Source organism: Lithobates pipiens, unplaced genomic scaffold (assembly GCF_037356315.1).
Source record: "Lithobates pipiens isolate NorthernLeopardFrog02 unplaced genomic scaffold, aLitPip1_a1.2 Scaffold_19, whole genome shotgun sequence".
NCBI lineage: Eukaryota > Metazoa > Chordata > Amphibia > Anura > Ranidae > Lithobates > Lithobates pipiens.
Window position 1 is genome coordinate 52,457,755 of NW_027507764.1, and position 14,054 is coordinate 52,471,808.

General features: G+C 48.2%; 1 protein-coding gene across 1 annotated transcript in view; it reads right to left on the bottom strand.

Moving 5' to 3' along the window:
* The window catches only part of LOC143998198 (protachykinin-1-like), a 45,281-nt gene extending 37,855 nt beyond the window's left edge, over positions 1 to 7,426 (bottom strand). Inside the window, exon 1 of the mRNA XM_077493918.1 lies at positions 7,289 to 7,426. The gene's annotated coding sequence lies outside the window, so the exon portion shown is untranslated. The remainder of the gene's footprint in view (positions 1 to 7,288) is intronic.
* Positions 7,427 to 14,054: the final 6,628 nt, after the last annotated feature.

Consider the following 14,054-nt stretch of genomic DNA (forward strand, 5'->3'; position numbering starts at 1 on the left):
AAGGTTTAAAGCATGCTCTTCTTGCTCCTGCTCATCCGCCCCGGCACCATCCTCCTCTGACTCCTCATCAGACTCCTGTTGTTGACTTGTCTCAGATAGAGTAGCCCCCCCTGGGAATTCATCCAGCATTGCGACTTCCTCATCTTCCCGCTCCTGCTCCTCCACAGCCTGATCAATGACACGACGCAATGCACGCTCCAGAAAGAAGGCATAAGGTACCATGTCACTGATGGCGCCATGGCTGCGACTGACCAGTTTGGTGATCTCCTCAAATGGCCGCAGAAGTCTGCATGTGTCGCGCATGAGCAGCCACTGGCGCGGTGAAAAAAAACCCAGCTCCCCAGAACCGTTTCTTTCGCAGAGTTCATACAGGTAGACGTTAACTGCACGTTTCTGCTGGAGCAGCCTATCAAGCATATAGAAGGTTGAGTTCCATCGCGTCGGGCAATCGCAAATAAGACGTCTGACCGGCAGATGGTGTCGCCGCTGAATGTCAGCAAGGCGAGCCATGGCCGTGTAAGATCTTCTGAAATGGGCCGAGATTTTCCTTGCCTGCCGCAAGATGTCCTGGACCCCAGGGTATTTGACAAGGAATCGCTGCACGACCAAGTTTAAGACGTGTGCCATGCACGGCACGTGCGTGATTTTGCCCTGTTTCAATGCGCTAAGCAGATTGGCACCGTTGTCACACACCACTTTACCAACTGTCAAATTGAGCGGTGTTAGCCACTCATCTGCCTGTGAACGCAAAGCTGAAAGGAGTGCCGGGCCAGTGTGGCTCTTTGCTTCCAGGCACAACAGACGCAGCACGGCATGGCAACGTCTCACCTGGCATGTGGAATAGGTTCTGGGGAGCTTGGGCGGTGCAGTGGAAGAGACGCTAGCAGCGGAAAAGGAGGAGGCAGCTGAGGAGGAGAGGGAGGAGGATGGAGTAGGAGGAGGAGAAGAAGAGTCAGGCCTGCATGCAATCCGTGGCGGTAAAACCAAATCTACACGGGTGCCACGGGTTACATGCTTGACGGCCGTCAGAAGGTTCACCCAGTGGGCAGTAAAACTGATATACCTTCCCTGCCCGTGTTTGCTAGACCACGTGTCTGTGGTCAGATGTATCTTGGCACCGACACTGTGTGCCAGAGATACATTCACTTGCCGCTGAACATGGCCATATAGCTCTGGGATGCCCTTCTCTGAGAAATACTTCCTTCCTGGGACCTTCCATTGTGGTGTTCCAATGGCCACAAATTTGCGAAAGGCCTCCGAGTCCACCAGTTTATATGGCAGTAGTTGGCGGGCTATGAGTTCTGACAAGCCAGCCGCCAACCGTTGGGCAAGAGGGTTATCCGGCGTCATCATTTTTTTACGCTCAAACATTAGGCCCACGGAAGCCTGCCTTTTTGCAGAAAAATGTGAGCTTGGCGTGATGGAAGGTGGAGTGGAGGACAATTGTGAGGAGAGAGGAGAAGGAGAAGTAGAAGACGAGGCTGGACGGTGAGAGCCTGCAGTGTGGCTTTGTGTGTTCCGTTGCTCCCACTGGGCTCGGTGATGGCTGCTCATGTGCCTTCTTAAGGCGGTCGTCCCTAGGTGAGTATTGGGCTTACCGCGACTAACGCGTTGACTGCAAAGATTGCAGATGGCAACGCTATTGTCAGCAGCGGACACGTTAAAAAAAGCCCACACTGCGGAGCCATGTGCCGGTGTCCTGGGAGCGCCAGATGTGACCGTACATGGTCGATGACTCGCTCCTGATACATTTGCAGTCTGCTTTGTCCCTGCTGTGCAATGTAAGTCATTGCTGCTTCTCCTCCCTATCTGCTGGTCCATATCTCCCTCTGAACTCCCCTCCTCTTCCTCTCTTGTGGGCACCCACGTGACATCACTAGACACGTCATCATCAACGTCACCTTCCCCACCGCTATAAGTAGAGTAGGCAGCAACACCGGGGACCAACCTCCTCCTTGGGCTGATCTGGGTACTGGCGTCAGACTGCTGAGTAGCGCTTGTTGCTACCTCCTCTTCCTGATCCAATACCAAGAGTGGCTGCGCATCAGAAATGTCCTCTTGATATGGATCGGAAAATAATTCCAGTGACTCAAGCGGAAGGTATGTGGTGGTGGTGGTGGTGGTCGTGTTGTTGGTGGTAGTGTCTTTGGGGGTGCACATAGCAGAGAGTGAAGAAGAGGGTGCAGATCGAGAGGATGAGGAGGGTGCAGAAGAGTAAGGCTGAGCGAGCCACTCAACCAAGTCTGGTGCATCCTTTAAAGTAATTGAACGCACCTTCTGCAACTTCCCACTTTGGCTCAAGCCTGTTGCTCCTGCCCTACCCCTACCACCCCTGCGGAAGGGCCTGCCTCTTCCTCTGCATGTCATTTTTTAAATGACCCTGTGACAAAACTCTTAGTCCCTATACCGCTGAAGGACTGCTGCAGTATAGGTGAGCGGTCAGCAGTGGTGCACGTCAACCCTATCTATTGTGGACCTATAGCGGTCCTTACAGAACAGCAGACTGTACCGCACTCAAGCCTATGTACCGTAGCACCCTATACCAAGTTACCAGTCCTTATAAGAACTTTTGTGGACCAAGCAGGTTGTGTATTAGTGTTTAGCAGACTGTACGTCAGTCCCTATACCGCTGAAGGACTGCTGCAGTATAGGGCAGCGGTCAGCAGTGGTGCACGTCAACCCTATCTATTGTGGACCGATAGCGGTCCTTACAGAACAGCAGACTGTACCGCACTCAAGCCTATGTACCGTAGCACCCTATACCAAGTTACCAGTCCTTATAAGAACTTTTGTGGACCAAGCAGGTTGTGTATTAGTGTTTAGCAGACTGTACGTCAGTCCCTATACCGCTGAAGGACTGCTGCAGTATAGGGCAGCGGTCAGCAGTGGTGCACGTCAACCCTATCTATTGTGGACCGATAGCGGTCCTTACAGAACAGCAGACTGTACCGCACTCAAGCCTATGTACCGTAGCACCCTATACCAAGTTACCAGTCCTTATAAGAACTTTTGTGGAACAAGCAGGTTGTGTGTTAGTGATTAGCAGACTGTACGTCAGTCCCTATACCGCTGAAGGACTGCTGCAGTATAGGTGAGCGGTCAGCAGTGGTGCACGTCAACCCTATCTATTGTGGACCGATAGCGGTCCTTACAGAACAGCAGACTGTACCGCACTCAAGCCTATGTACCGTAGCACCCTATACCAAGTTACCAGTCCTTATAAGAACTTTTGTGGAACAAGCAGGTTGTGTGTTAGTGATTAGCAGACTGTACGTCAGTCCCTATACCGCTGAAGGACTGCTGCAGTATAGGTGAGCGGTCAGCAGTGGTGCACGTCAACCCTATCTATTGTGGACCGATAGCGGTCCTTACAGAACAGCAGACTGTACCGCACTCAAGCCTATGTACCGTAGCACCCTATACCAAGTTACCAGTCCTTATAAGAACTTTTGTGGACCAAGCAGGTTGTGTATTAGTGTTTAGCAGACTGTACGTCAGTCCCTATACCGCTGAAGGACTGCTGCAGTATAGGGCAGCGGTCAGCAGTGGTGCACGTCAACCCTATCTATTGTGGACCGATAGCGGTCCTTACAGAACAGCAGACTGTACCGCACTCAAGCCTATGTACCGTAGCACCCTATACCAAGTTACCAGTCCTTATAAGAACTTTTGTGGAACAAGCAGGTTGTGTGTTAGTGATTAGCAGACTGTACGTCAGTCCCTATACCGCTGAAGGACTGCTGCAGTATAGGGCAGCGGTCAGCAGTGGTGCACGTCAACCCTATCTATTGTGGACCGATAGCGGTCCTTACAGAACAGCAGACTGTACCGCACTCAAGCCTATGTACCGTAGCACCCTATACCAAGTTACCAGTCCTTATAAGAACTTTTGTGGAACAAGCAGGTTGTGTGTTAGTGATTAGCAGACTGTACGTCAGTCCCTATACCGCTGAAGGACTGCTGCAGTATAGGTGAGCGGTCAGCAGTGGTGCACGTCAACCCTATCTATTGTGGACCGATAGCGGTCCTTACAGAACAGCAGACTGTACCGCACTCAAGCCTATGTACCGTAGCACCCTATACCAAGTTACCAGTCCTTATAAGAACTTTTGTGGACCAAGCAGGTTGTGTATTAGTGTTTAGCAGACTGTACGTCAGTCCCTATACCGCTGAAGGACTGCTGCAGTATAGGGCAGCGGTCAGCAGTGGTGCACGTCAACCCTATCTATTGTGGACCGATAGCGGTCCTTACAGAACAGCAGACTGTACCGCACTCAAGCCTATGTACCGTAGCACCCTATACCAAGTTACCAGTCCTTATAAGAACTTTTGTGGAACAAGCAGGTTGTGTGTTAGTGATTAGCAGACTGTACGTCAGTCCCTATACCGCTGAAGGACTGCTGCAGTATAGGGCAGCGGTCAGCAGTGGTGCACGTCAACCCTATCTATTGTGGACCGATAGCGGTCCTTACAGAACAGCAGACTGTACCGCACTCAAGCCTATGTACCGTAGCACCCTATACCAAGTTACCAGTCCTTATAAGAACTTTTGTGGAACAAGCAGGTTGTGTGTTAGTGATTAGCAGACTGTACGTCAGTCCCTATACCGCTGAAGGACTGCTGCAGTATAGGTGAGCGGTCAGCAGTGGTGCACGTCAACCCTATCTATTGTGGACCGATAGCGGTCCTTACAGAACAGCAGACTGTACCGCACTCAAGCCTATGTACCGTAGCACCCTATACCAAGTTACCAGTCCTTATAAGAACTTTTGTGGACCAAGCAGGTTGTGTATTAGTGTTTAGCAGACTGTACGTCAGTCCCTATACCGCTGAAGGACTGCTGCAGTATAGGGCAGCGGTCAGCAGTGGTGCACGTCAACCCTATCTATTGTGGACCGATAGCGGTCCTTACAGAACAGCAGACTGTACCGCACTCAAGCCTATGTACCGTAGCACCCTATACCAAGTTACCAGTCCTTATAAGAACTTTTGTGGACCAAGCAGGTTGTGTATTAGTGTTTAGCAGACTGTACGTCAGTCCCTATACCGCTGAAGGACTGCTGCAGTATAGGGCAGCGGTCAGCAGTGGTGCACGTCAACCCTATCTATTGTGGACCGATAGCGGTCCTTACAGAACAGCAGACTGTACCGCACTCAAGCCTATGTACCGTAGCACCCTATACCAAGTTACCAGTCCTTATAAGAACTTTTGTGGAACAAGCAGGTTGTGTGTTAGTGATTAGCAGACTGTACGTCAGTCCCTATACCGCTGAAGGACTGCTGCAGTATAGGGCAGCGGTCAGCAGTGGTGCACGTCAACCCTATCTATTGTGGACCGATAGCGGTCCTTACAGAACAGCAGACTGTACCGCACTCAAGCCTATGTACCGTAGCACCCTATACCAAGTTACCAGTCCTTATAAGAACTTTTGTGGAACAAGTGAGTTGTGAATGTTTAGCAGACTGCAGCAGAAGGGCAGCAGTCAAGTATAATATCCTTTCTATATTTGGAAGAAAGAATATTATACATGTACAAGCCTATTACTGTACCACTGATACCAGTCCTGAAAAGAACCTTTGTGGAACTAATAATAACAGCAAGTCTTTAAAATTACCCTCACTGCCTGACAACACTGCTTCCTTCCTGTCCCTATACAAATTGGCAAAAAAAGAGAACGATTAGTGGTTACTGGAACAGCTCTTTTGTGGACCTTGATAGTAACAGCTAATGATGATGATGATGATGATGATGATGAAAGACTAATCTGGCTGTCCCTGTAGCATACACCGTCCTTTCCCTTTCTCTAAACTAACAAAAGACACTCAGGCTGCTGCAAGAATCAGCAGCACAGCAAACCTATCAACACCTAACACCTATACCAGTCCTGAAAAGAACTTTTGTGTACCAAATAGCTAGTGGTTTATCTCTCCCTACTCCACACAGGAACCTGTCCCTATCTTAACAGAAGAAAGAATGTAAAATGGCCACCGGATCGGGTGTATTTATAGGTTAGGGGGAATGTACAAGTGTCCATGTGCTGTCATGTCTCAATTGGCTGTCCTGTATCACATGATAAACGTGTCACCAAAGGTTAAAGTTCTTGTATACATTAAACACGTAAGTCCGCCGCGGCGAACGACGGAAAAAGGCGTTCGAACGTGCGGACCGCGAATGTCGGAAATTCGCCGCGAAACGACCGCCGGGCGAACCGTTCGGCCATCACTAGTCACAGGTGTCTCTATTGGAGAAAAACTGTAAAATGTTGGATTTCCCAAAATTTTGGGCCATCGGGACAGAGAGTGTGAATCTTCCAGTGGAGACAAAGCAATAAAAACCTGACAAAGTGTTTAAAAAACTTTTGGGGACACAACAGGAAAAGAAAGGAAACCTTCAAAGTGAGTGGACATATTCTATTGGACAGTTGTCATTGGGACAGGTGTCTCCATTGGAGGACAACTGTAAAATGTTGGATTTCCCAACATTTTGGGACATCAGGAAAAATAGAGAGTGTGAATATCCAGTGGTGACAGAGAAAGCAATAAAAACCTGACAGAGGTTTTAAAAACCTTTTGGGGCACAACAGGAAATGAAAGGAAACCTTCAAAGGGAATGGCCATCTTCTTTTGAACAATTGTTCTTGGGACAGGTGTCTCCATTAAAGGACAACTATAAGATGTTGGATTTCCCAACATTTTGGGCCATCAGGACAGAGAGTGTGACTCTTCCAGTGAAGCCAGAGAAAGCATTAAAAAGTTGACAAAGTTTAAAAAAAAAACCTTTTCACTTTTTGGGCACACTACAAGGAATGAGAGGAAATCTTTGAAGTGAGTGGACATCTACTCTTGGACAGTTGTCATTGGCACAGATGTCTCTATTGGAGAACAACTGTAAAATGTTGGATTTCCCAACAATTTGCACCATCAGGACAGAGGGTGTGAATCATCCAGTGGAGACAGAGAAAGCATTAAAAACCTCACAATGTTTTTAAAAACCTTTTGGGGACACAACAGAAAATGAAAGGAAACTTTTGGAGTGAGTGGACATCTGATTTTGTACAGTTGTCATTGGAACATGTGTCTCCATTGGAGGACAATTGTAAAATGCTGGATTTCCCCAAAACTTGGGCCATTGGGAAAAATAAAGATCTCCCAGTAAAGACCGAAAAGGCAATACAAACCTGAAAGGGTTTTAAAACTTCCAAATAATTAGAATATAGATAAAGTTTAAGATAGATCCAAAAACCATCATCAAGCCAACAAACGACTAAACATCGTATTCAGTACTTACTCCTTTGTAGAGCAGATCAGCTTCCAGCCTTGAGAGTATCTGAACATCTCCAGACAGCCTCTTCGTTTTTATATCCCTGGTGACCAGCCCAGCAAATGAGTCTAATTTGTTTAAAGCTAATAAACTTTGAAATTTTTCTTCCCAAAACAAGGAACAGTGACAGCTTCCTCGTGTTTGTTTTTAATCATTATTTGATTACCTAGCCATGTTGAAGAATTTGTTCCGATGAGTGAGCATTGGAAAAAAACGAAGGCTGGCCTAGACCTTCTAGTTAAATTTGGAGCTGTGAAGTCATGGCCTAGCACCACCTAGGTGTGCAGTCTGTAAAAGTCAACTTGTGTCTCTGCTAGCTTCTAAGGAATCGTTGACTTCCATGTTGCCCGGTATTGTGATGTCATGCTGCGCCGTAAAGTTTAAAAACATGTATTGACTTCATTAATTTCAATGGAAAATCAGGCCCCCGTGTATACAAAGTAACATACATGCATTCAGTGGGTGTCACGTAAGCTTTGTTTATATACGACTCTTTTATGTTGATTACTATGGGTGCTTTCCAAAAACTTGTTGATACAAGGGAGTAGGATATGATTTGTTTGCGGTATTCAGCTAGAAAGGAAATGAGATGTGATTTCTAAACAGGTATCGCTGACCACATAAAGGAAGTCTGATATCCAAGAACATATTTAATTTGTTGCAAAGCTACAAGGAAAATGATTAACAATAGAGCCACAGACAGATTTGGAGTGGTTTGGTTGTAGCTATTAAACGTTATCACAGAAAAAAATCATTCTGAGGTTTTAAGAAGATTCTTTTATATCGTACATTTTATGAATGGTCTTTTTAAAAGATGATAAAAAAAAATTATATGATGAATCCAAGTCTGAAGACTTACAGTCCATGTACAATAGCAGTGATTGGTGAACAATGGCATTGGGATATTGCCAAGAAATACATGACAAGGGAATAACATGATAACTATAAGCCCTTGTACACACGGTCGGAGATTCCGACGGAATGTTTCCTATTGGACCGTTTTGTCGGATATTCCGACTGTGTGTGGTCTGCATCGGACTGTTTCCGTCGGAATATCCGACGGACCAAGTTTTCCAACTTGCTGGTAAAATTTTCAGACAAAATGCTCCGATTGGACATACTCCGATCATGTGTAGCCTACTCCGATGGACAAAGTGCCACGCATGCTCAGATCAAATTCCTAGACCAAAGCTATTGGCTACTAGCCTGAACGTAGTCCCGTCGTAACGAAATAACGTCATCACGTTATGTACAATCGGATTTTCCGACAACTTAGTCCGACCGTGTGTATGCAACATCGCATGTACAAGGGCTAAGAAAAGTTTGTTAGAGAAGGAGGAAAGGAGAAAATGTAAGAGATAACAGAGGAGGAAGAAAGAAGAAAACGAAAGGAAGAGGAGGACAGAAACAGATGGAGAGAAGGAAAGAGGACAAAAACTATTGAGAAAGAAGAGAACAGAGCAAACACTATATTCTGAAAATGATTGGGGCACCTACCTCCAACTCCACCCCAAACTCGCTCATCCATGTCTTTATGGACCTGTTTGTGCACTGGTGTACAGTCATGTTGGAACAGGAAGGGGTCATCCCCAAACTGTTCTCACAAAGTTGGGAGCGTGAAATTGTCCAAAACATCTTGGTATGCTGACACCTCAAGAGTTCCCTTCACTGGAACAAAGGGGCCCAGCCCAACCCCTGAATAACAACCCCACACCATAATCCACCCACCACCAAATGATTTGGACCAGTGCACAAAGCAAGGTCCATAAAGACCTCACAAATGCTTCTGGAAGAATGGTTAAAATTCCCATAGACACACTCCTAAACCTTGTGGCTTTTCCAGAACAGTTGAAGCTGTTATAGCTGCAAAGGGTGGGGCAACGCAATATTGAACCCTGCAGACTAAGACTGGGATGCTATTAAAGTTCATGTGTGTGTTAAGGCAGGCGTCCTGATACTTTTGACAATGTAGTGTAGATGTAGCTGTGTTTATTGTGCTCATCTTTGAGCACTAATCCGTGCCACTTTTTCCAAATTTTTCAAGCTCCCATAATTCATCCAAGTGGGTTATTTTTGTGGTCAAACAGCTTCAACATCTATAAAGAATGGCATCTGGGGATTCTGTCAAGTGAGATGTCTTTGGGCTTGCTCCATGGTAGTGGTGGTGCATCCCTCTAGTGCAATGTGTTTTTATCAGCAGTGTTATGTGATTGGATTCTTTTGTGCCATCTCTGTTCCTTTAAAGAAGACATTATCTTGAAATGCGTCAGTAAGATAAATTTGTGTGTTGTAATTTCTAACTGTTTTAGCAGCTACTTATGATATGTTTAATATTTTGGTATTATTATTATTATTATACAGGTTTTATATAGCGCCAACAATTTGCGCAGCACTTTACAACATGAGGGCAGACATTACAGTTACCTTACAAATTGGTACAAGAGGAATCAGAGGGCCCTGCTTGTTAGAGCTTACAGTCTAAAAAGGAAGGGTCAATTGATACAAAAGGTAATAGCTGTGGTGGGGTGAGGTGATGAAGGAAGTAAAACAGTGTTAATTAGAAGGAGAGTAGGCTTCTTTGAAGAGAAGGGTTTTCAGGGATCGTCTAAAGATGGATAGATTAGGGGACAGTTGTAAGGGCTTACCTAGATTGGAGTCCATGTTGCAGAGATGTAGGCTCACCCTTGCAAATAAACACAGCCCACAGTAACAAACAGATAAGCTACCTGGGCTGTGAATCTGTGCACGGGGGCTTGACAGGAATTTGCCAAAGGATTGTCCAGGTAAAGCCATAGTCAGGGATTCCAGAAGACAGAATAAACGATATACAAGCCAGGGTCGGTAGCCGGGGTCAGTCTTGGAACTCAGGAACCTTTGGCAACAAGAGACAATGAACTGACAAAGCCCTCAGAGTGAGGCAGTGTTTTATACCCTAGCTGATTAGGTAACCTGCCACAGCTGATCCAAGAGTGAAAGGTACAAACAGAATTGCCCACAGTACTAATGCAAAACTAGACATGGCTGGAAAGCAGGCAGAATAGAACTGAGGTGTGGCTCAGAGGTAAGGTAACGGGAACAACTACTGGCAGTCATGAGTTCAATACCACCCAGAGCCACTTGAGGCGTGACTACACCTGGCTGTCCAAAATACACGGTAGGGACCGTGACAACAGTCGGACAGATTGGGGTAGGGAGTTCCAAAGGGTGGGAGAAGCTCTGGAGAAAACCTGGAGGTGAGCATGGGAGGAGGTGACAAGGGAGCTAGAGAGCAGGAGGTCTTGGGATGTCCAAAGAGAGCAGCTTGGTTGGTATTTTGGGACTAGGTTAGTGATATAACTAGGGGCAGAGTTATGGATGGCTTTGTAAATTATTGTTAGTACTTTGAATTTTATTCGTTGGGTGAGTGGAAGCCAGTGGAGGGATTGGCAGAGAGGGGTGGAGGACACTGAATGGCTGGTAAGGTGGATGAGTATGGCAGCGGCATTCATTATGGACTGAAGGAGGGATAGTCTATGTAAAGCTAATTCAATGAGGAGGGAGTTGCAGTAGTCGAGGCGAGAGATGACCAGGGAGTGAATTAAAGTTACGCTTACCTGTAACGTCTTTTAGGGCAGGCACAATGAGAGACCCTGGCTCCTCCCCCTCCTAGGAAACCGCGCTAGCCCACAAAACTCCACTTCCCCCTGCCGGACCCCAGTTTTTTCTAAGAGCATCTCCAGCTAGCTGGGGAGACACAAGAACACATTAATAACATACCATCACATATTACTACTGTGCCTGTGTTGAGGTCTTCCTCAAGACCTCCCATTTATTCAGGTGGGTAACTAATGCTGTCCTGAAAGATTACCGCAAAAGATGTTACCGGTAAGGGTAACTTTAATTTTCCCTCACCGTCTTTCAGGACAGCCACAATGAGAGGATAGACAAGCACTTACCACTACTACCAGCTGTAGTCTCACCCTTTAGCCCAAAGGCTTGCTCATTTGCCGACACCAGGTCCGCCCTGTAATGTTTTACAAAGGTGGCGAAACTGGCCCCCATTGCTGCTTTGCAAATTTGCTCTGGCCGCACTCCAGCCTTTTCCATTTGAGAAGCTGCCATAGCCCTAGTATAGTGTGCTTTTATACCAACAGGAACTTCTTTTCCTGTTAACATATAAGCCTGGCCAATGGTTACCCTGAGCCATCTGGCAATAGATTTTACTCAGGGCCGGCGCTACCACTAGGCGGACTAGGCAATCGCCTAGGGCGCACTGCCGCCTAGGGCGCCCGGCCGCTGGTTAGTTTATTCCTGGCTGCCTGCACAATGTCCTCCTTGCTGTCCGTGCCATGTCAACTTGTCAAGCAGCGGCGCCATCCGCCCTCCCCCTCGCCGCGCTCTGGCTTTCCAAAGTAATCCTCCTCACTGTTCAGACCTCTATAGGGCACCGCACCGCCTCTCAGTGTCTCAGGCAAGCCGCCCCCCTCCTCCCCTCCTCCCCTCCGCTCTCTGTCAGACGCTGTCAGCCTCAGTTATGCCACACTCACTCACACACAGGCAGGCACACTGCAGCCGCTCCCCCTCCCGCCCCCCACCCCCACCTGTCAGTCCGACGGTCTGGGAGAGGGACATGGACATTAGCAATGATGATCAGTCTGTCTGTGTGACTCACACACAGGCACAGTAGCAGCCGCTCCGCCCCTCCGCTCTCTGTAAGTCCTCTGTGAAGGCTTTGATAGCATGGAGGCGGAGCCCCTGGCCCCGCCCCCACGCTCTCCTGGAAGTTCCTGGAACGAAGGATGGATCATGGATGGATGCAGGCAGAGGCAGCATGCATGCATCATGGGATACAGCATCAGCTACGTGCAGCCTGGAACAGGAAGAGAAGAGGCACCGCACCACACGAGGCAGGTACACAAGCTAGCAATTACTATTACTAATTAGCAATTAGTAGCAAATACAGTGGAGTTGGTGCCAGCAACAGGTGTTAGGCTGCTTTCACACTGGGGCGGTATTCAGGCGTTACAGCGCTAAAAATAGCGCCTGTGTAGCGCCTGAAAAAAAACGGTCCCTTTAACTCCAGTGTGAAAGCCGGAGGGCTTTCACACTGGAGCGATGCGCTGGCAGGACGGTGAAAAAAGTCCTGCTAGCCGCATCTTTGGAGCGGTGAAGGAGCGGTGTATTCACCGCTCCTAAACCGCTCCTACCCATTGAAATCAATGGGACACCGCGGCAATACCGCCGGCAAAGCGCCGCTGCAGCGGCGCTTTGTGGGCGGGTTTAACCCTTTTTCGGCCGCTAGCGGGGGTTAAAACCACCCCGCTAGCGCCCGCAGACCGCCGCTAAAACGACGGTAAAGCGCCGTTAAAAATAGTGGCGCTTTACCGCCGACGCCGCTCCCGCCCCAGTGTGAAAGCAGCCTTACTGGTGTGACCGTGAGGTAAGTAAAAAACTGTTGCTTTCTCTCTGTTACACCCCTTTCACACTGGGGCATTTTTCAGGCGCTAGAGCGCTAAAAATAGCGCCTGAAAAAAAACGCCCCTTTCACTCCATCTAAATCAATGTGGCAGCGTGGCTATACCACTGGCAAAGCGCCACTGCAGCAGCGCTTTGCGGGCGGTTTTAACACTTTTTCGGCCGCTAGCGGGGCAGTTTTAACCCCCGCATACGCCGCTAAAACAACAGTAAAGCTCCGCTAAAAATAGCGGCGCTTTGCTGCTGAAGCCCGCACCACCCCAGTGTGAAAGGGGCCTTAATGTGAATGACATTATGTGAATGTGATGACCATGAAATGTAATTTTAAAATGTGAGTGTATATATATCTATTATATTGACTGTTGACTGATCTGCCAAATGTTCCCCCAAGTCTGTAATTTATGCACGCTGGTGAAGTGGCTTTGATGCGCTCTGGTGTGGCGGAATTGTTGAGCGCTGGTGAAGCAGTATTCATGGGCATTGGTGGGCGCTGGTGAGGCGGCATTGTTGAGCGCTGGTGAAGAGGTATTGATGGGCGCTGGTGAGGAGGTATTGATGGGCGCTGGTGAGGAGGTATTGATGGACGCTGGTGAGGAGGTATTGATGGGCGCTGGTGAAACGATATTGATGGGCGCTGGTGAAACGATATTGATGGGTGCTGGTGAAACGATATTGATGGGCGCTGGTGAAGCAGTATTGATGGGCGCTGGTGAAGCAGCATTGATGGGCGCTGGTGAAGCAGTATTGATGGGCGCTGGTGAAGCGATATTGATGGGCGCTGGTGAAACGATATTGATGGGCGCTGGTGAAGCAGTATTGATGGGCGCTGGTGAAGCAGTATTGATGGGCGCTGGTGAAGCAGTATTGATGGGCGCTGGTGAAGCGATATTGATGGGCGCTGGTGAAGCAGTATTGATGGGCGCTGGTGAAGCAGTATTGATGGGCGCTGGTGAAGCAGTATTGATGGGCGCTGGTGAAGCAGTATTGATGGGCGCTGGTGAAGCAGTATTGATGGGCACTGGGGAAGCGGCATTGATGGGCACTGGTGAAGCAACATTGATGGGCGCTGGTGAAGCAGTATTGCTGGGCCCTGGTGAGGCTGCATTGAAGGGCGCTGGTGGCAGGGGAGGGCTGGTAGCCTTAGGCCTGGGGGGCAAGTCCAGTCAAGTAGCCCATTTAACCACCAAATTAGCTCCACGTTGCCTGCACAGAGAGAGAAATAGCTCCACGTTGCCTGCACAGAGAGAGAAATAGCTCCACGTTGCCTGCACAGAGAGAG